Here is a 20,690-nt window from a genome sequence, read left to right on the forward strand (position 1 = left end):
TCATTATAGAAAATTCAAGAAAATAAAAGATTCCTACAATTCAAGCAAAACAAACAAAATACCAAAAATTCACAAAAGTAAATCATTGGTTTCTACAATTTGTTAAGAATTGTCTTTTTTTATTTCGATTCAAGTAAATTACGTGTACCACGTTAAGGCCGAGTTGAAAGGTGAACTGAACTTATCGTCTGTTTCCTTTTTAAAAACAAGTTTGCACAACATAGCCCATAGTCATACACACAGCTTAACAATTACATCTTCTATTTTTTTGTCTCAGGAATAAATTTGAGCTGCTCTTAAGCTGTATACTGTTGTACATGTTGTTTTGTGACCTTTGACAGTTTGCTTACTACAGCTGACATGAATGAATGAACGCAGCGGAGCAAAAAGTACAACAATGATGTCACACAATATTGAAAAATTTATGTAATCAACCAGTATGTATGTAAAAAAAAAAATATTTATGCATGTCGTAGAGAGATGTTTATGCATCAGAACACGGCCTCTTTGTGTGTGTGTGTGTGTGTGTGTGTGTGTGTGTGTGTGTGTGTGTGTGTGTGTGTGTGTGTCATGCTCGGCCCCTTATTTCGCAGACTCCTCCCCTGGGACACTGGCGGCCGTTTTGTCCTGTCACTCCCCTGTGCTTTTTCTCCCTCCTCGCCTGTCCAATAATGACAGTTTAATTTGCCAGCCAATTACACCTGAGCGGTATTTAAATGAGCCAATCAGGAGGCTGACAGCACGACTCGCCGCTCCAGTTAGCGTTCACACGCAGAGGTCGATTTACTCTGCAACTCACTCACTGACACTGTTTGACTGTTTGTAACCATTATTCTATCCTATTCTTTCTGAATACTTTGAGCTTTTTCAGACATTTTAAAGTAAAGTTAAGTGAAATAAATAGATTTAAAAGCGAAGTTAGTATTTGGACCCACAGCACTCTTCTGTCTGAGTGCCGTTGTCCAGATCTCCTCCTTCCTCTGGTTTAATATGAAACAGTTTCTCCCTGACCCCCTGCTGTGCCTCAGTCAGCTCTGTGTAGATGATCCGTTCCTCAGCCTTGCAGGATTCGTCGCTGAGGGCCCCGATCCCCTCATTGACAAAGGAGATGGGTCGGATTGGCCTCACAGTGGCTTGACATCTCCTCCTTGAAAGAGTCTCGTGAGACCGCCTGGAGCGGGAATGAAATTTCAAATGGTTCCACTCCACGGGTCTATCCAAGTGATTTTCCTTTTAGGGAAAACTCACCTTGTCCCAAACTACCAAACTGAATCCTGTATTATACTAGGAACAAACTCGAACCACCAATATCATCTAACTGGAATTCTTACCAACCGTTCAGCTCATAGTCCAGACCTGAAATCCCCAAATTAGAAATTAAATATTATGCAGCTCTGTACAGCAAGTGTACAAAGAAAGAAGAAAAAGAAAAAGAAAAAAAAGAAATTTGGGAGAAGGAGAGGAAAGGAGAGTTAAGTTAAGGAATAAATAAGATTTAAGAAAAAGGAATATAAAGGGGTTTCATGTTGAGTGACCTTGTCCAAATAAAGTGTCATTCTGAATCTACAAAAGAAAATGAAAACAAAGGAGGACAGATTGTGGGGGGGTAAATCCTAATCCCCTCTTGGCCTGTGTGTAAATAACATCTAAGCATCTTATCCTGCTCATTTGGGTAATGGGCGACTTTACTGAAAAACTGTGTTCATAAGCTCCTGCCGTCTTTGTTTGTGTGCGTGTGTGTGTGTGTGTGTGTGTGTGTGTGTGTGTGTGTGTGTGTGTGTGTGTGTGTGTGTGTGTGTACTCCTTGATTAAACAGGCTGTTTAATCTCTGCTGTCCCAAGGTCCCTCCCAATAAGCGTAACTACCTCCTGACCGCACAATAACTGTAACTGTGTACAGAGCTGTGGTAAGTAAAAATAACCTTCGCCTAATATCTTCAGATTAAATACATCTTTTACAGCCTGGCTTTGTCCTGCTGTGCTGCTTTAAGCTCCTCACACACACACACACACACACACACACACACACACACACACACATGCATTCACACTCCAAACCTACAGTACACACAAACACACCCTGCGATAATCACACACACACTTAAACATATTGAACGTGGCCAGGAGCTTTTGTAAATTGCACTTTTAAATAAGCGGCCTGACCTCTGAGGCTTTTTGGCATCTGGGTGAAAAAAAAAGAGACTTTACTTTACTTAATGAGGAAGTAACTACGTGGAATGATCGAACTATGCCACGAGCAATCAAACAGAGAGGGCAGTAAAGTGTTAGGATAATGACTCAGTGTAGTGTTAGGTAATGAGCAAGGCACTAACTCAGGCCAGGACAGAAAGGTTCAGATGCCAATGTGATCAGGAGAAGGGAAGTAACTCGCTATATTTAATGTTCACCTTAGGTACTTTCTTTGGTACTTTCCATGAATATTTGTTTACTTTGACTTTTTTTTGTATCTCAGGGTTAAAACAGAAGAGAGAGAGACAGAGACAAAGGGGGGTGTGTGGGGGTGGGGGGGGGGCGGGGGGGGGGAGGAGGTCGAGAGAGAGAGAGCATTTTGGCTCTGCTCCAGTCATCATGCTGAGTAAATGGTTTGACTCTCTTATCAAATTGAGGGTTAAAGACTCTAGATGGCTATAGACACACACACACACACACACACACACACACACACACACACACACACACACACCTGGAGCAAAGCAAGCTGGTCTTTCCCATGAGCGAGTGGAACCCTGTGGTGCGACTGACAGCATCCTCCATTAACTCCATCACACACATACAGTACAGTGTGTGCACACGTGTGTGTTTGTCTCTTTCTACATGTTAGAAGCAAACACAGATGCAGCATAACACCAGCAAACAACACAAGGAATGAATCAACGAGAGTAAGTGCAAAGGAGAGGAGGAGGAGAGAAGAAATGGGATGAGAAAAGGAGAATAGGAGGAATGGAAGAGTCGACAAACAGGGAAACAACATTACTACAATTTTAAAAAGGGAAAGGAGGAAGAGGAAACAGGAAACAGGTCCATGAAGGGATTTAAGAAGAAAAGAGAATAAAGAAAAGGAGGCTGAGAGGGGAGGAGAGGAGGAAGCTGCAGAAGTCGAGGGCGAGCGTGGAGCCTTCCTTCTTTGTGCTCCATCTGTGTCGGCGTGATTGCAAACCAAACGAGCGTCGGCAGCTCGGTTAGTTAGTTAGTTAGCAGGGGAATCAGCGAGTACTTAGGCCCCAATTATCCACTAAATCTGCCTCTCTCACTAAATGAGATTATTGCCACACACAGAAGCTGTGGCTCCCATTGGGTTCCATTAACTTTGATTACTCCTCATTATTTACTTACAGCTCCGCCACTGTTATTGCTCTCTCACACACACACAAGGAGAAGGAGGGAGGGGGGGGGGGGGGGCAAGGAGAAGACGCCATATAAATGTACTGCATATGCATAAACATAAACACACTGCAGTGTATCACACAGACACACACACAGCTATAAAAGCACACAGATGTATGGGAATGAGGAATAAAGAAGGAGGAAGAAGCGTGTGTGTGTGTGTGTGTGTGTGCGTGCGTGCGTGCGTGCGTGCGTGCGTGCGTGCGTGCGTGCGTGCGTGCGTGCGTGTGTGTACGTGCGTGTGTGTCAACAGGGATGAAGAGGAGGGAAAGAGAGGAGCAACAAATAAAGGGAGAGATTGAGGGAGAGACAGACACAGTGTTGTTGTGGGTATTAAGTAAGAATAAGAGGAGTATCAATTCAGATTCAGTCTTTATTACAGACTCACTGGTCCATAGGAAGCAAACACAGATTAGAATAAATAAAAGGAGGAAGATGAGGAATAAAGAAATGCAAGTATTTAAGATCATACAGGGAGGATGAAAGAAAAAAAGGAAGAATCAAAGCCAATATGAGCAAAGTGCAGGATTGCAAGATAAGGATACGATTGTTATGAATATTAATTTCCACAGATCAGATTACACCATTTACATCAGACAATGGCGATTAGGGCAAACAAGGCCTCGTGTTGCCTCTTGTTCCCAACTCGTCCAACAGCAACGCTTTTTGTTTGATATCCCGCCGAGTTCAGGAATGAGAAGAACACACAATCAGGAATTACCTCTGGGATTAAAAGAAAAGGTTAGGATCCAGTGAGTGTGTTCACAAAGAGCCAACAAAGGCAGCGCGCTAGTAAACAGAGAATGAGAGGCGGACATTTTCTTGCCATGACACAAGCTGACAAAGGGAGAGACACACTCATCTTTTTAAGGAGCCCCCTCGTAGGAGACATAAGAGACCCCCACCCGCCCAAACACCTCATGGCGCTGTGCTGTGGAGTGGAGTTTGTTTGTTGACTGGAGAGCGTTGGTGTTGTGTTTTGGGGCTGAGCCCAGCGCTCAGGGCACGCAGCGCTCCAATGCCACGTTCCTCCTGCTCCGAGCCGCTGCACGGGCCAAAGCACCAGGGCACGAGTGTGTGTGTGTGTGAATGTGTGTGAGGGGGGTGTATGTGAAGCCTATTAACGCATCGGCATCGAGAGATCCCAGCTGTTTAGCCTACAAACTTTCTGATGGCAGAGAGAGAGAGAGAGAGAGAGAGAGAAAGAGAGAGAGAGAGAGAGAGAGAGAGAGAGAGAGAAGGGGGAGGGAGAGGGAGAAAGAGAGAGAGAGAGAGGGAGAGGGAGAGAGAAAGCCAGAAGAAGAAAAGAGAAAATGATGCCGAGAGAGAGAGACTCGCAGCTCTAAGGCCTAATTTCACCGACATTGTCCCTCGCCTAATTGCAAAATTCCCTCCGTCTCTCTTTCCCTCCCTGCTGCGGCGTCTCTGCGGCGCTCCGAGGTAAAGAAGAAAGAAGAAAAAAAAGTCGGGTTCTAATTTCATTTGGGTTTGTCTTAGGACAACCCTTAGATGTTTAATTCTATCCCAATTTCATGTAATCAGGCGAAAGACTTCCCCAGAGGGAGGGCGACGCAGGCCAGGGCCGGCGTGTGCTATTTGCAAATGTAATTGGTCCACCTTTATTCCACCCTATCGGTCTCAACCTTTCTCTCTCTCTCCCTCTTCCTTTCCTTTCCTTCCCTCTGCCTCCCCTCATCGTCTCATTGTCTCTGCACTTTCCGAACACGTTCCTCAGTCTTTCCCTTTCATCTCCTCTTATCTTCACATGCCTCCCTCCATCTTTCCCAGCAGCTCCGTGCTCTCCTTTTCTTCCCATCTCCTCCTCCTCCTCCTCCTCCTCCTCCTCCCCCCCTACCATCCCTCCCCTCTCCTCTAGGCGAATCCGGCGTGGTTGTTATTGTGATTTCATATTTTCTCCTCATCCCTGCCTCTGCAGCCTCTGGACATTGACTACAAAATCCATTATCATTTGTATATTTTAATTATGCAAATGAGGATAGCTCAGCTGGCCTGTTGGAGGCTGCAGGGGAGAAAGCAGGAACTCCATTGCGGGTGATTACAATTCATCCGCTCGTCTCGCTTTAATTGTAACAAGCTAATTACCTTGTTTCCATTTAGTTTGAACAATGCCAAAAAGAAAAGCGAGCAGTGATAGCTCGGCTTACTCACGCGGCGGAGCTGGCTGACAGGCATGAGGGGTGTGTGTGTGTGTGTGTGTGTGTGTGTGGGGGGGGGGGGGAAGAAGAGCTGTGAATGCCTAAAATGAGGAGTGAGGCATCCAGACAGAGTTAAGAGACTGAGAGAATGAGAGAAAGAGGGACTTTGGTTTATTTGACCGTTTCAGTTGATGGTGGAAGTTTTATTGAGCACTGATTGGTTAAGATCTGAGCCCACATTGATCTAAATGGGCCTCAATAAGCTCCCATCTTTTACCCCTTCACATGCCAGCAGACCTGACCTGATCTAACATCTGCACTTCAGTTATCTAAAGTAGGTAAAGTCGTCTCGCTGACTTTAAGCACCTGCTTGGACCTTTGGATGTACCTGCCCTTTAACTTTAGATTAAAAACAGCTTTAATACCCAGAATCCTGTCTGATCGGGTAAATCTAAGACATCTTGGTGAATTTGTCTGTTGCAGCTTTGCTTTTTGGTCTTTGAGGTTAGAACATAAAAGCTTGGTCATGTAGTCACAGCAGACCCAATAGAGATCTCCTAGAGTCTGGACAGAGGTTGAACTAAATGCAGCACAGGAGGGATTTGTGTATTTGTTTAAAAAGGCAATTAATTAATAAACCCAAACATGTCAGAAAAATCCCATAATTATAACTCAACTCACCTTCAAAGGAGAACAGGAGGTTTGATCCTGCGCTGGTCCGGGCTTATGGTGCGTAACGGGCTTACATACATGTGAGTTCCTCGACTGGAGGCCAGGTTTGTGTTTCTGCCAGAGGTGTTCTGTCTAGTATTCAGAGGTTTCTCACTGAAATGAGTCCAGGGCTTCTGGGGATCAAGACCAGGCCTCAGCTGAACAAGATCTCATTATCTCTGTCTCACACACACACTCACACCACACACGTTCACGGATATAAGTATTCATTCACACACACACACACACACACACACACATACCCTGACATGCCACAGTGAGCAGCGTGTCACAGTGAGGGACCCTGTATGTATGTCATCGTGAACGACACACTCCTGTGCGAGGTATATTACAGATTTAAAGCAGATACACTTTGTACGGGAGCCAAAAAGGTCAAACTTGTTCTTTCACTTTCTTTGCCACTTCCTCCCCTTTGTTTCTGTGTGGTTTCTCTCTATTGCTTGTAGCCATGAGAGCAAGTGGGAACTCTCAACAACCATTGGATGCATTGACGGAAACGTACCCACTGGATGAATCCTAATGACTTTGATGATTCCCATCAGCTAATGCAACAGTGGAGCAAGATGACACGATGAACCCAAAGAACTCAAAATGGCAACCTATTCACAACAACAACAACAGCTCCTGTGCTTGTTCTCTGTCACTCTCTCAGAAGACTTTATACTCTTTTAGTAGTTAGAGAGATGTTGGGTATCCACAGATCTTCTCCTCAAACACAGCCTCCATCTTGCTTTGCGAGGACGTGTGCAGTCTGCTCTTTTGACAGGGACGTGTGTCTGCAGGATCAGGGTCCTGGTGGCAAAGTTTGATTTGACCTTAATGCTAACACAGCATGCTAATCTGCTATGGTTAGACACAGACGGCACGCTCCTATCCGTCTCCTGTTAACACACATTGACATACGGCACATACACACCCACACAGACACACTCAAAGCCACATTGACATGCTTCTTCTTCCTCTTATCTCTGCCAGGCATCTTGGCATGCTCTTCCTCACTCCCAACTCCCACCTACTCCATGCCCACCTACTTTGCCGTGCCATCAGGGAGAAACTTGAAAGGTATTTGAAATTGTCTTCCTTAATCATTTCCCGGATCCCGCAGGACATGCGGCGTGACGTGACGAGGAAGGAAGGACGGAGGGTGGAGGGGGAGGGGCGGAGGGAGGGGAGGGGAAGAGGAGGGGGAAGAGGTTAGAGAGAGAGAGAGAGTTAACCCATCAGTCAAGTCTTCTCTGAGGGTTGAAGAGGAACGCCCAGTGACACAGATGTAAGGAATTAAAGACTAAAAACGGAACCATTTCTGCCGTATCGTATTTTTCTGAAAAGTCTGAGGAAAAATTAAATATGGCGAAAGTTGACCTACAAAATATATCATCGTACGTCATCTCTCTGATTCAGATAGGGCTCAGGTAGGATTCACTTGCAGGGAATGTGAGAGGCAATCGTGAGAACGTGAAGGTTCAATGTGCAAGAGGTCTTTGTTTTAATCCATAAAGTGAGTTCGGGACTTCTCAGTCGGTCAGTCCACTTTATCCTTAAGGCACTTAAGCCATTTCACCTTTTCAACCCCTTCTCCTGGGCTCTATAGGACTCTAGACCTTTGAATGAAGAATGATTTAATGATCGTCCTTATCAAAGTAACAGAAATCTTCCGCGTTTGTTTCGCACACAAGCTTCATTTGTTTTTAATCCTAATCCTGAAAACCTTTGTCACACAACAATAAGTCCATAATGGAAACTGGGGGAGAGCTGGGGCCAATAATTCCTCTCTCATTCTACTTACATGTGGACGATTCACTTTTAGTTCTAAAGCTTTTGGCACGCATATTCATGTACATTTATATTTAACAAATGGTGACCCACTTTGTTACTCACATTATGAACTTTGCTTGTTCATTTGCCGCATTCTTTGTATTCAAACGATTGGACAGTTAAGGTGCAGACAGGTAAACACATTGTAACTGCATTATTCATGGAGAAACATGATGAAATTGTTAATTTTGCCCTGTTTTTACAATCACAGAACCAGATTTATACACACTTTTATGAAATAGCTCCAAGTGTTTAACTGCAAAAACCATTTGCAAGACTGAAATTACCTCACAAAATTATTGCTGTATTTTATATACAACTATGATCAATAAATATCACCACATTACAGTCCATCCATACCGTGTAATCTGATTTAAGCACTTTGCATGGACATCCATTGGAAGGCAAACGCTGATCCTGTTAGCGCTGTCGATTACTGCACTGTACAGATGTCACGCTATATATAAGCTAATCCCCCCGTGGTAAATACCAGCAGGTCTTAATGTACAGAGGCGGAAAGAGAGCGATTTGATGGCTTCGGTAAATAAACAGCGATCAGAGGACAGGGGGTCAGGACTTGATGCCTGTTTGACCTATATGAGCAACGTTAAAAACCCCTGCTTCTATCCTCTGCTGCACTCAGGCTGAGAACCTCCAGAGCAAACTCGTTAAGTTTAGAATTTAATCTTGACGTAATCAATCTTTAATCAGCTATGGCCCTTAAAGAGGGAGGGAGAGAGAGGGAGAGAAAGTGAGAGAGAGAGAGAGAGAGAGAGAGAGAGAGAGAGAGAGAGAGAGAGGAGAGAAAGGAGGGAGAGGCAGTATTTCTCTCTGAGGTGTATTAATCAACAAAGAAATTATCAGGAGTGGAATCTGTGTCATTTAATAACATTTTGATTGATCCATTTACTGATCTGTAGCAAGTTATCAGGTTATAGATCTAGAATAGACAGAATGATTCCTCCCGATAAGCTGGTGGTCCAGTCAATAACCTGTTCAGTTCTGTCATTGAGAGCTGTGGCTGGTGGGCTGTTTGGCCTTGGTGGAGGTCTGACATGGATCTCAGAGGTGCTGCACACACACAAACCACACGTTAACCTGTGTCAGCTGTTTTTGTGTCAATCCCTTTTGCGTGTGTCACTCTCCGTTCCCCAGGACACGGAACACTTTCATTGTCTCGCACACTCTACATTTACAACTCCTGATTAAACTTCCAGGCCAATCAGAATAGCAGAAGGCCCCGGATTACCACGGCAACATCTGGGGACGATGCTAATGGACCGCATATGTTTTTACTGTTCAGATTTAGAAGTCAACATGTTGTTGGCGCTCTTAATTTCATATCACAGCAGAAGAGACAGTATGTGGGAGGGGGTGTGTGTGTGTGTGTGTGTGGGGGGGGGGGGGTGGTGGTGGATAACTCTGTTAAAATAAGTTGTCAGTAATCCACGGCGACTACTAAATCACGACTGAGTGCAGCTATCATCATTAACCAAAGTACCCCTGACGACAAGAGACCCACCCAAACTGTGCGAGTGTCCCCGAGCACTTAAGGAAACCCAAACAGCCCCATCTGTCAATTTTACACTCTGTGATTCTTACTTAGCGCACACAGCTATGTAAGTGTAATATGCTGTGGGGATTTCATAAAAGCACAAAAATTACACACGGCAACCGCATAAACATATTTACGCTCTTAAGCCACCATTTGTATTAATCCCTGTTTTAGTTTTAGGCCCAAAGCCACTAAAGTGAGGCGTGTTTTAAGAGTCACATGCAGGTCAGGCAGGCCAATTCAGGACAAACTGTCACTTAAGAAGATTGAGTTCAGTCTCCCTTCTTCTTTGGTGTCCTGTGGTGTCACGTAAGGTTTCTGAGACCTTTAGAAGTTAGATCACTTTTTCTGTTTCTTTTTGGTGCTTCAGTCAGGAAGTTTACACACAGATTCAAAGTTTGGTTGTATTCCAATTAAGCCATTGGATCAATTTGGGTAACTCCTTTTAGTTTGTTATTTTCAGTCCAATTAAAGATAATCCCAAAGGTACAACAAAAGAAGAAAAAAGAACCAAATTCATGATTGAGTCCAAAATACCAAAACATACAACTCGTGAATAAGTCGTGCAATTATATAACACCTTGATAAAAGCTACAGAATGTGTGAATTGTTATTGTTGCTGTCTCTTTAGTCTCTCCCTGTAATCAAAACATATAGTCTTCATGTTATCAGATAGATAGATAATAGATTATTTGAGTATAGATACATAATCCACCATTCAAATAACAAAAAACATGTTGCAATACCTAGTGTTTGTGTGTGTGTGTGTGTGTGTGTGTGTGTGTGTGTGTGTGTGTGTGTGTGTGTGTGTGTGTGTGTGTGTGTGAGGGTATTTTGTATCGGAGCGTCACACAAGCTTGTTTTGTCAGCATGAAAAACAACAAAGGCTCTCCTTTCTGTGATCATTAGCGCCGGCGGATAAGTGTCACATATCCCATAATCCTCCAGTTCACACACACCGCTGTAGAAGGGTATTTATTTACGCATCACCGGATCAGCAGGACTTCAGCGCGAGATCGGGCAGAATAATAACAACAATTACAATAATAATCATGAAAGCTGTTTTGTAGCTTCAGATTTGAGGTGAAGGGGAAAGACATCAAGCAACAACACAGTCATCAAATCTGTGCATATGTGCTGCAAATGATCCTGTGTGTAAGCTCAGGAAATGAGATTGTGTGTGTGTGTGTGTGCGTGTGTGTGTGTGTGTGTGTGTGTGTGTGTGTGTGTCTGGTGTGTGTGTGTGTGTTGTGTATGTGTGATAGTGTTCATAATGTAAATAGAAAACAAATGTGTGTTTGGCCTTCTTATAGTGTCTGATTCTTCTTATTGATCTATAGAGCTTTGAATTGTATCATATGTAGGAAAGATGGCAAACAGGTAATAGATGAAGTTGTTTGATTCAGAGGTTTTTGTATTCAAACAAAATACTTTTCATGATTTTTTACTTTGTCTTGGCTCTACTGGTCAAACATGGCAACCTGCATGGTACCACAACCTGCTTGGCAGTGTGATACTCACATACCAAAGTGTTGCGTCACAGTAAGAAGGTCCTTGTTTCAAATCCGACAGCAGCCCTGTGTTCCTCTCTGTGCAGCTGTTTGCATGTCCTCCCAGTGTCTCTGTGTGTTCCTCCAGCACACCACCCCTGCCCCCTATTTCCCCTGGTGTGTGAGGTTAATGCCCTGCTGCCATTGCCCTTGACCCAGGCAACAGACCTGGAGTTGGTCGCCCTGAGCTTTGCACTTGGTAGCAGCCTGCTCCTCCTAATACTTATAGGCTGAGTGGGATGCAGAGCCATGCAGGCAGCTGATGTACATTGTTATTTAAACACCGAGGCAGATAAGCAGCTGAACAATAATTATTTCCAGGAACAATAATTATTACGATTAATTCTGTTGTTAAGCATTTTGCCTTGTGGCCTCTTGTTAAAAGCGAGGCCTCTATCTATAATGGTCAGCTCTTGAGCAGAACTACATTTAACAAAAAGTATCAAATAATTAAAACTCTATTAATTAAAAATCAGATGGACTGTTTGTGCTGGAACATCAAGTGGCTGTAAAAAGTCTTCATGCAGTGGAACTTCACAGGTTTATGATGTTGAAACATGCTCGTGTGTGCGTGTGTTTGTTTGTGTGTGTGTGTGTGTGTGTGCCATACAGCCATAGCCCCCTCACCGCAGACGAGCTTTAATTGTGTAATCCTGTGATCCGCCTTGTAATCCTTTTTAAACATACAAGGCCAACCATGCACACACACACACACACACACACACACACACACACACACACACACACACACACACACACACACACACACACACACACACACACACAGCATACACACATAAACACATGCAACGGCCACAGCAGATACATAGAGCAGATTATATTGTTTACGTTTGATCTTTATTTCTATATGTCGGGCTTGAGTTGGCGTTCAAAATTTCATGTTTGTATTTCACCACAAAGAAACCAAGTCCATGCTTCACACTTGTAACAGAATGTTAAGACCTGTGAGCTGCAAACTGAACCTTGGTGTTTTAGTTGAAGGTTGTTGAAGTTTCCAAGAAGACAGTAAATCTCAGCAGATGGAGTCCAAGCAATGATTAGCTGAAGTACTTGTGCTCACCGCAAAGTGCAGCTGAAGTACACGGAGGCCGTAACGCCACAGATGTATGACTCCGGTACACGTCAGTCAATTACTCCTCACTGCAACGATGGAACGATCTTGTGTTTTAACTAATCATCTCTGGGATTGATTACAATGGCTTTTTATGAGCACAGACAAACACACGTCACCGACCCTCTGCAGACAGAGTAATAAACGCTCTAATTGAAATCATCATAGTCTTTCTCTCTGTTTATGGTTCTGTCATTCCTTTCTTGGATTCCGGCTGAACTGTAACTCTTTGGTCCGGTCCCTTTTATTCGCCCTCTCCATCCCTCTGTCTCTGCATCACTCTGCGTTGCCTGGTGATTAAAGCGGTAGATTAACCTCCAGTCCTCATTAATAATGGACAAATAGAAAAAGCCTGTTTGTTCCACTTCCTGTCTGCAGCACTAATAGACCCTTTAACGTCCACATTAACATACTTTTTGTTTACTCGGGTGGACGGACGGACAGACAGACGGACAGACAGAAACGTAGGCAGATGGAAAGATGAGACAGATAGATTTATATTACGCAGCATTATGTTTTATATAAACACACACACACACATTTACAAATAGATTGATCACATGCTGTGGTCTACAGCAGTGCCAGCCTTATATTTTTGGGGACCTGGGCCAGATTTGACTCTGGGGGCCCCCTCATCAACTCTTAAAGCTGAATGTGACAGCGAGCAGCCGCCTCCAGTCCGTGTAATGTGAGTTAGTGAGTTATTGTCAAATATAAACCGGGTTTTACTTGCAGGTTGCCACATGTGTGCTCCGGGAAATTGTTCAACGTGGAAGTGTCTCCACACACACTTGAAAAAAGGCAATTACCTCCGTGCCATTAATGGGTTTATAAGTTTAGGCAGCATTTGTCAAATAGTGAATATCTCATTTAGGGTTGAAGCCGTTCAAACATGGATGCAAGATTACTACCAACAAGGAACTGCTTCAACTAAGTTTTTGTCGACAAGCACACATACACAGCCTCTCTCACACACACACACACACAGCCTCTCACACACACACACCGCCAGAAAATGTCTGTGTACAGAGGACCTATGGGACGACATTTGTGGTAATTCATTCAGAATCCATTTTAACACATTCTGCAGGCCTAAGTGCCAATCTTCATTTTTGGTGAGTTTTCCATGATTTTATGTCCCATATAAAACGATGCAGTTTGCTCCACAATGGCCTATTTAAGTTACATTACTGCCGGATATTCCCCAGTAAAGAAAATTAAGCCGTGATACTGTGAGATCATCTCGGTTAGTTATCTTCTCCCTGCCGAGATGTGTCGCTTTGACACCCCGCCGAGAACGGAATGATCCGCGTGGACCAGAGATAATAGTCTCTTACAGTGTTACTCTCCTCGGATCTGCCTCTTTCTCTCTCTCACACACACACACACACACACACACACAAGTAGGATTACAAAGTGTACTCTTTATTGGTGCAGTATCTACATTGGTGTGTGATGAACACACAAGTCGCGGCGGCATTTGTTTACGTGTGCAATATGCTTATACAAAAATATAAATCCTTTTATTCCATTTCCCTTTGCTTTGTTTTTCCTAGCTGCAATTCTCAACCTGTCCACCAGCTGTCTTGCAGCTTGCCACACCTGCTCCCCGTTTACCCTCGCTAGCCTGCCCAGTATATAGGGCAGCCATCTTGCCAACCTTCCCTTCCCCATCCTCTTCGTAGCTTTGCTGAAACAGTCAGTCAGTGTTCTGCGCCTTAATCACTGACATTCTTTCTTTTAACAATGTGTATGAGCTCATCCTGTGTTCTTCTGCAATACCCCACATGAACTGTAGGGACGGCGTAGAGAAGAAGTGACACGCCAACAACAACAACAACAATGGTGAAAAGTTGTGGAAGGTAACTCAGAGAGATGAGCTCTGCATCAGTTTTACCGTCGCTCCTTAAGGGTTGCCATGTTTGTTTTTGTTATGCAAAGAAAGATTTGGCTCTGATCTGCCCCCTAGTGGATATGCTTTACACGCAAAGTACGCAGGCAAGTAGTGAGCAATAGAAAAGAGTCTGCCAGCTCTACCAGCCAACGACACTAATGCTCATCTCATCTTGGCCACCAATGTGGATTCAAAGCTGTGTGTGCGGCTTTCACTGAAATGAATGCTGAGACATCTTCGAATCCACAAACCCAGGATGAAGAATTCATATGAAAAGGTGGATTTTCATGCATTACCTTTTCAAGTTGTTGTTTTGTTTACTTGCTTATACACATAAGATAATCGTGTGCATCGTCAGCAGAATCCTTAATGCTCTCTCCCTCTCTCTCTCTCTCTCTCTCTCTCTCTCTCCTTCTCTCTCCATTTCTTTCTCTTACCCCCCTCGCCCCCCGCCCCCTCTCTCCCTTTGACCTTGCAGGCTATATGCTTGCCTTTAAAACATACTCTAGCGCCCAACTGTCTGTCTGCACTGCAGCTAATTGGTTTCTGCCCAGTGTTTACTGTTAGTGTCTCATTACTCATACCACTTAGAATAATTTCCACAACTTTGCTTGTGTTCTGGGGTCATTAAAAGTCAAGCAAGCCCTTAATTATGAACCGGATCATTCAGTAAGTAAGGGAGCATCTCCCTGTAGCTGTGAATGAGCATAACCTTATTCTGTCCTTTATAAAAGAACAATAACTGGAACGGTCCGATTGTAAAGGCGACTAAGTGTTCTATGCATCACAACAGATTTAAAGTGATACAGTCATGATATGGTCATTTAATATGCAGACTGATGGGAATATAAAGTCACCACTGATCTTTGTAGAAATATTATATTAAACAAAACTACTACACAGTGCAACTATAAATGTATTGCTTTGTATTGTGGATGTGTAACAATGCTCCATTATAGAATATTACCTGTATTTATTACAATAAGACCGATGGCTCCTGATCTGAGATCACTGCATTCAAAACCACATGTGTCAGACTGGATCGATGCTGCATTATGACATTGTGATCAATTAACATGGTGGTTAAAATAATAATAATAATTAAATATGCATCACATGGTTGAGTGTTGGATATTTGACAGGTCTGGTATTTCAGAGTGTGTGCAAAGAGTGAGAGAGAGAGAGAGAGAGAGAGAGAGAGAGAGAGAGATCGATTGGTCACTAACTCCTGTTTCAGGTGTTGATTTGTTTATTGAATCAAGGTCAATACCTTTTGTCATTTAATCAGATTCAATGTTCTGCAAATTCAAAACAATCCAAAGGTATTTTGGTACAAGCAGGCTCTCATATTTCAACTAGATTGATAATTGAGAGTACATAATACCATGTAGTGTAGTCTACAAGAATACATTTCCAGGGTTATTTGCTTCATATGAGGTGTCCAGTCTGTCCTGTGTTGACATCATCATATTTCTATACATTTCCTAATTGAGTTTAGAGTTTTTTATGAAGGAATGTAAACTCACTGTGACCTCAGTAGGACTATTTCTGCAGCCTCCTGTGGGAGCACTATAGCCTACAGTGTGGTACTCAAATCTGAGTGCATTGACCTTATTGTACTTATCTTTATAATATTCCTGAAGTTTTCCACAGGGACATAAAGCCTGCCCCGACTTCTCATTGATAACAGTGTGCTGCTTATTTTGTACTCTCTGGTTTCCCCTTATAATGTGTTGTGGCAATCTTAAGGCTTGATTGAGCCTTTTGCACAACCCAAAAAAAGGACTGGGACAAATTCCCCTCCAGCATCTCTTGCAGAGGTGAGTCCAGATGGAATGAGATTATGTTGGAAAATAAATACCTGCAACATCTCTGAGTTAGATATGGCAATGCCAGGCTCAGAGCTCATCAATCAGTCATTGTCATTCCAATTTCTTTGCAATTACATGTGCAATATGTGGTCATCAGCTTTGTTTTTATTTGAATGTGTATTTAAATATTCTATGGTCCTCTCTCTATATAAATAAGTTTTAGCTGATGTCATTGTAGCATACTTACATACAATAGATTTTTATTATTCCATCATAATGTTCTCAAAGGATGTTTTAGTATCTCTGTAATATTCAGTAGTGGATTCAAAATGAGATCCTTAATAGATTTCATTGAAGGATTAAAAGAAGACTTTCTTTAATCTTTGCTCTCCATATGACTTCATTACATTAGTCAAATTAATTATCACGTTTTTCTGAAGAGGCTTACTTCCGTTTCCAAAGCCATTAGACTTTTTTAATCAATATATATGAATATCTCTGCAGCCTATATGGTGTGGTCTATATCTGTGGAGGCCTGGTGACATTCGGCCTGTCATTTATTTGTTTATTTAAATCCCGCTTTCCGCTCTTTATGTTCGTCACGTGTCTTCTCGTCGTTCCTTCTCGCTAATGCAGCAGACCTTTGATGAAATATGGAGATTTAGTGGCCGCTCTGTTCTGCTAATTGGTACAAGCGCCTGAGGGGAGGGAGCCCACATACCCAGCAGAGAGAAGAGGAGGAGAGGAGGAGAGGATGCGGCGCTCAGGCTGCGTCACGCACACAAACAGGACAAACACACTCGGAAATAGAGCAGATGGCCACATACGGGCACTTTCACTGCGACTATACTGACTCACGGTAATTAATAGCGTCAAACTGGACCAAAGTATTATTAGAAAGAGAGAAAGAGGTTGTGGTCGTGATTTTACACTGAGTCGTTTGTGGCATTTTACTGCCACAGAGGAAGATTAAGATCACGTCACCAAATCATATTTACTGTTAATGTCCTGTAATATCACATTGATTCATAATATTTTGGCTTAATATTAATCGACCGATTGCCCCCCACAGACCCCCCTACACACACACACACACACACACACACACACATACAGATGATGAAGGTGACGATGATGCGGATCATCACGTCTTCCCAGCTGCTCTTTTTAAATCCACAATCAAATGAATTGAAGTTTATCCTCTTTAGAAAAAAATATAAAAAATTATTTTCCCCCGATTAATTAAAGAAATGTGTGTTAATTGTAATGGCAGTAAATCTTGGCTGGGCTGAACAGAAGATGCTCATTCAGTAAGTAAGGATTAAACTGCAGGGCCGTGTGCACCATATTGTAGCCTACATCTACTTTTAAATCCACAATAAATTATTTTCAGCACTGATGCCTTTACAAGATATGACAGTAAAGAAGATAAATACAACTGCCTGGGGCAGGAAATGTGTCATGTGACGCAATTAAAATATATTACCAGCTAAGAAGTTGTGCTGTGGCCTTTAAACTGTGATTTCAGCCATGAAAATACCAAACAAAGAGATTCTTCATCCTCTGATTTCACATCTTGGCTTTATAGAATCTCCCTCTTTTCTCACCTGAATAACAAGAGCGACTAAATGAATGAAGCCCTGACCTGGATTCAGACTTGATTTAGTGTATTTTGGGGGAAATGAGGTGATGCATTTATGTATGGTGCCCACTCACCCGGGGCGTGTTTCATTTATTGACAGATTTGATGTTAAATGTCTCAAGCTCACTTAGTGTTGTAGCTCTTAATTTATTATATTTTGATCCCCCTCCCCTCCTCTCTCTCTCTCTCTCTCTCTCTCTTTCTCTCTTTCTAGTTTGACCCTCCGAGGTCACACAAGCAATTCTTTTTTTAAACGCATGATTAATTTCTCAGTAGGGCGACCGGCTAATGCATTATGAAAAAAGTGAAATGTATTCCAAAGGGGCTAATAGCGCGATTGTATTTCAATAAGCCTTTTCCTGCTTTAGACATGTGCTCTTATTCTGGTAACATGTCAAAATAACATGTTTTTAAGGAAAGAGAGCTGGAGGGAGAGAGAGAGAGAGAGAGAGAGAGAGAGAGAGAGAGAGAGAGAGAGAGAGAGAGAGAGTTACTGGTCCCCAGCGTTCTCCAAAATATTGTAATATTATTTCATACTAAACCACAGGCCATTTGCTTTGGATTATTATTATAGATGCTAATTTTGCCATAAACACGAAAGGTGAATATTTTCATTCAATAAGTTATTTCATATTGGAGAAAGCTCGTGCTATTCGACCAAAGAGGATCAAACAGATGCATACACATAAAATGTAGATAAAAAAAAACTTCAATAAAACTTGAAAACGAATTCCTCATACTTTGACATTTCATAAAAAAATCAATTAATGAATTCAAACAAGGCACAAAACTGGACTGTTTTAACTGTTTTTAACTGCGCGCAACTCAACACAAAACACTGGAAACTTTTTGAAATACATATAAATGTAAGTATGTATTTATTTAGCACAGTGTTAAATGACTGATGGCTGCTTATCGCCTTCACATCCGCTTTATAAAAAAATCCCGGTATTATTATTTCCCTTCGTCTGTCTTTCTCTCTCGCTATTGTGACGTCACCGCTTCAGACAAACACACACACACGTACACACTGTCCCACCACAACGAGTGTTCCCGCGGCGTCCGCGAGACAAAAGCACGCGCGGTGACAACCGAAATTGGTTTGAAGAGGAGCAGATGGGGCTCACACACACACACACGCGCACACACACACACACACACACACACACACACACACACACACACAGTGATCCTGTCATGTTTATCAAGACGCTATTGAGGAAAGATTGGGTGAGAATACATTAGAGAGAAATCTCAATATCCAGCAGCTTTTAACCAAATTGCTTAGAAATGTACTTTGTAATTTCAATGAGCTTCTTCATTTCGGACATCTTTGATTTTTTTTCTTTATTATTATTATGAATTTTAATGACTTACATCCACATTTGAGGTCAAAGTGGATCTCAGTTTCCTCTTACAATGAACTTCTTCATTTGGAGCAATGAATGAATATTAACATCTGAAACAGAACTACAGCTCACAAGTGCTCATTTAGAGGAATACCCATAACTATTGAGAGACAATGAGAGTGATAACTAATGAGGTGAAAGCATATAGAGGTTGTACAATCAAAGTCTTTGTTTTTACTGCTTATAGTTTGTATGCAGAGGCTTTGTTTGGCCCTATGTAAACACATGTGGGCTATGTGCCTCAGCAGGGGGTCCATCAGGACATTACACTTAGGTCCCTTGTTTCTCATATTTATATTCATGGATTCATGGTCTCTTTAATAATAATATATGATCTCTGTTTTTGTATAGTCTGGTTTCTTGTGTTGCAGACTGCCACATTCTATAAAAACCATCTTCTGGAGACTGCAAGGCTTCTAATATCTGGGTTATGGGCTTCATATTTAGGTCTGCGGTTTCATATCTGTAATTTGCCTGCATATTTTTAGAGGAAGGAGTAATTGAGCAGCAGCAGCCCAATTTAAGAGGCCGGAACAGGGCCACAGCTAGGAATATGTGGCCCACTGAGAAAAAACAGGCCCTTCTTCACCCAAAAATCTGAACTCCTCTTATTGTGAGTTCTACAAGATGTATGAATTCCGCCTATATGCACTCAGGTGTACTTCAAAGCTGCAGCTCAGGACCGTGGCTTTGAACTACACACAACCTCGCCTGTTTGGGTCCCTGAATGAGTTTAGCTGTAATCCAGTTTACCTCGGATGATGACATCACCCCAGCTGTGGACAACATTTTTGAGACATCCAAGAAAATAACTTCTGTGATTGAACACTTGCAGCATTGCAGAGTGAAATCTCTCTTTGCCAGGCTCGAGACTTATCAGTCGGGTCTGGCAGGGGGGGGGCTCCTCTGATCCTGGATTACAACCGATGATACAGAATCCAGAACAGGCTGTCTGCTACCTTTCATCCCGTGGGAAGGACCTGCACATGTATGGAGAGTCACATTTCGGTGGCACTGAGTGTGGGTATCAGATGCACTGACACTTTGTCTGTATCATGTCTGTCTGTCTGCTGCGTCAGCTTTTATTGTATTTTTTTTTACTTTATTTGGCCCTTTATATTACTCCATACTGTGTTTAAAAGACAAATAACGCCAAGTATATTCTGAAAACATGTGTTTGTGTTATCAGAGTGTTAATACAGGAAATACACCTCAATGAGTAAACAGACACCATTTTGTCAGATGAGATGCTTTATTATGATTGCTCACAGGCCTGTAAAGTGGAAAGAAATGAATGTAAACTTGAACAAAGTCACTTAGCTTCAAGTTAAACAAATCTTCATTTCGTCTTGAATGTTCCGTTTTCATGCATTTATCCCTCAATTAGACTGTTTCACCGCGCTTAACCAATCAGGCTTCAGCAATCAGCAACACTGCGCGCGAAGGAGAGAGGTAGCGCGTGTGTGGTGGATGGTGGGCTGAGCTACACGCCAATCCAGAGAGCGAGAGAGAGAGAGAGAGCGAGAGAGAGCGCGCGAGAGAGAGAGAGAGGATTACAGCGGCGCGCGTGCAGTCTCTGAAAGGCGAATA

Source organism: Genypterus blacodes, unplaced genomic scaffold (assembly GCF_046128005.1).
Source record: "Genypterus blacodes isolate CSIRO-AG114 ecotype Tasmania unplaced genomic scaffold, CSIRO-AGI_Gbla_v1 ptg000085l_1, whole genome shotgun sequence".
NCBI lineage: Eukaryota > Metazoa > Chordata > Actinopteri > Ophidiiformes > Ophidiidae > Genypterus > Genypterus blacodes.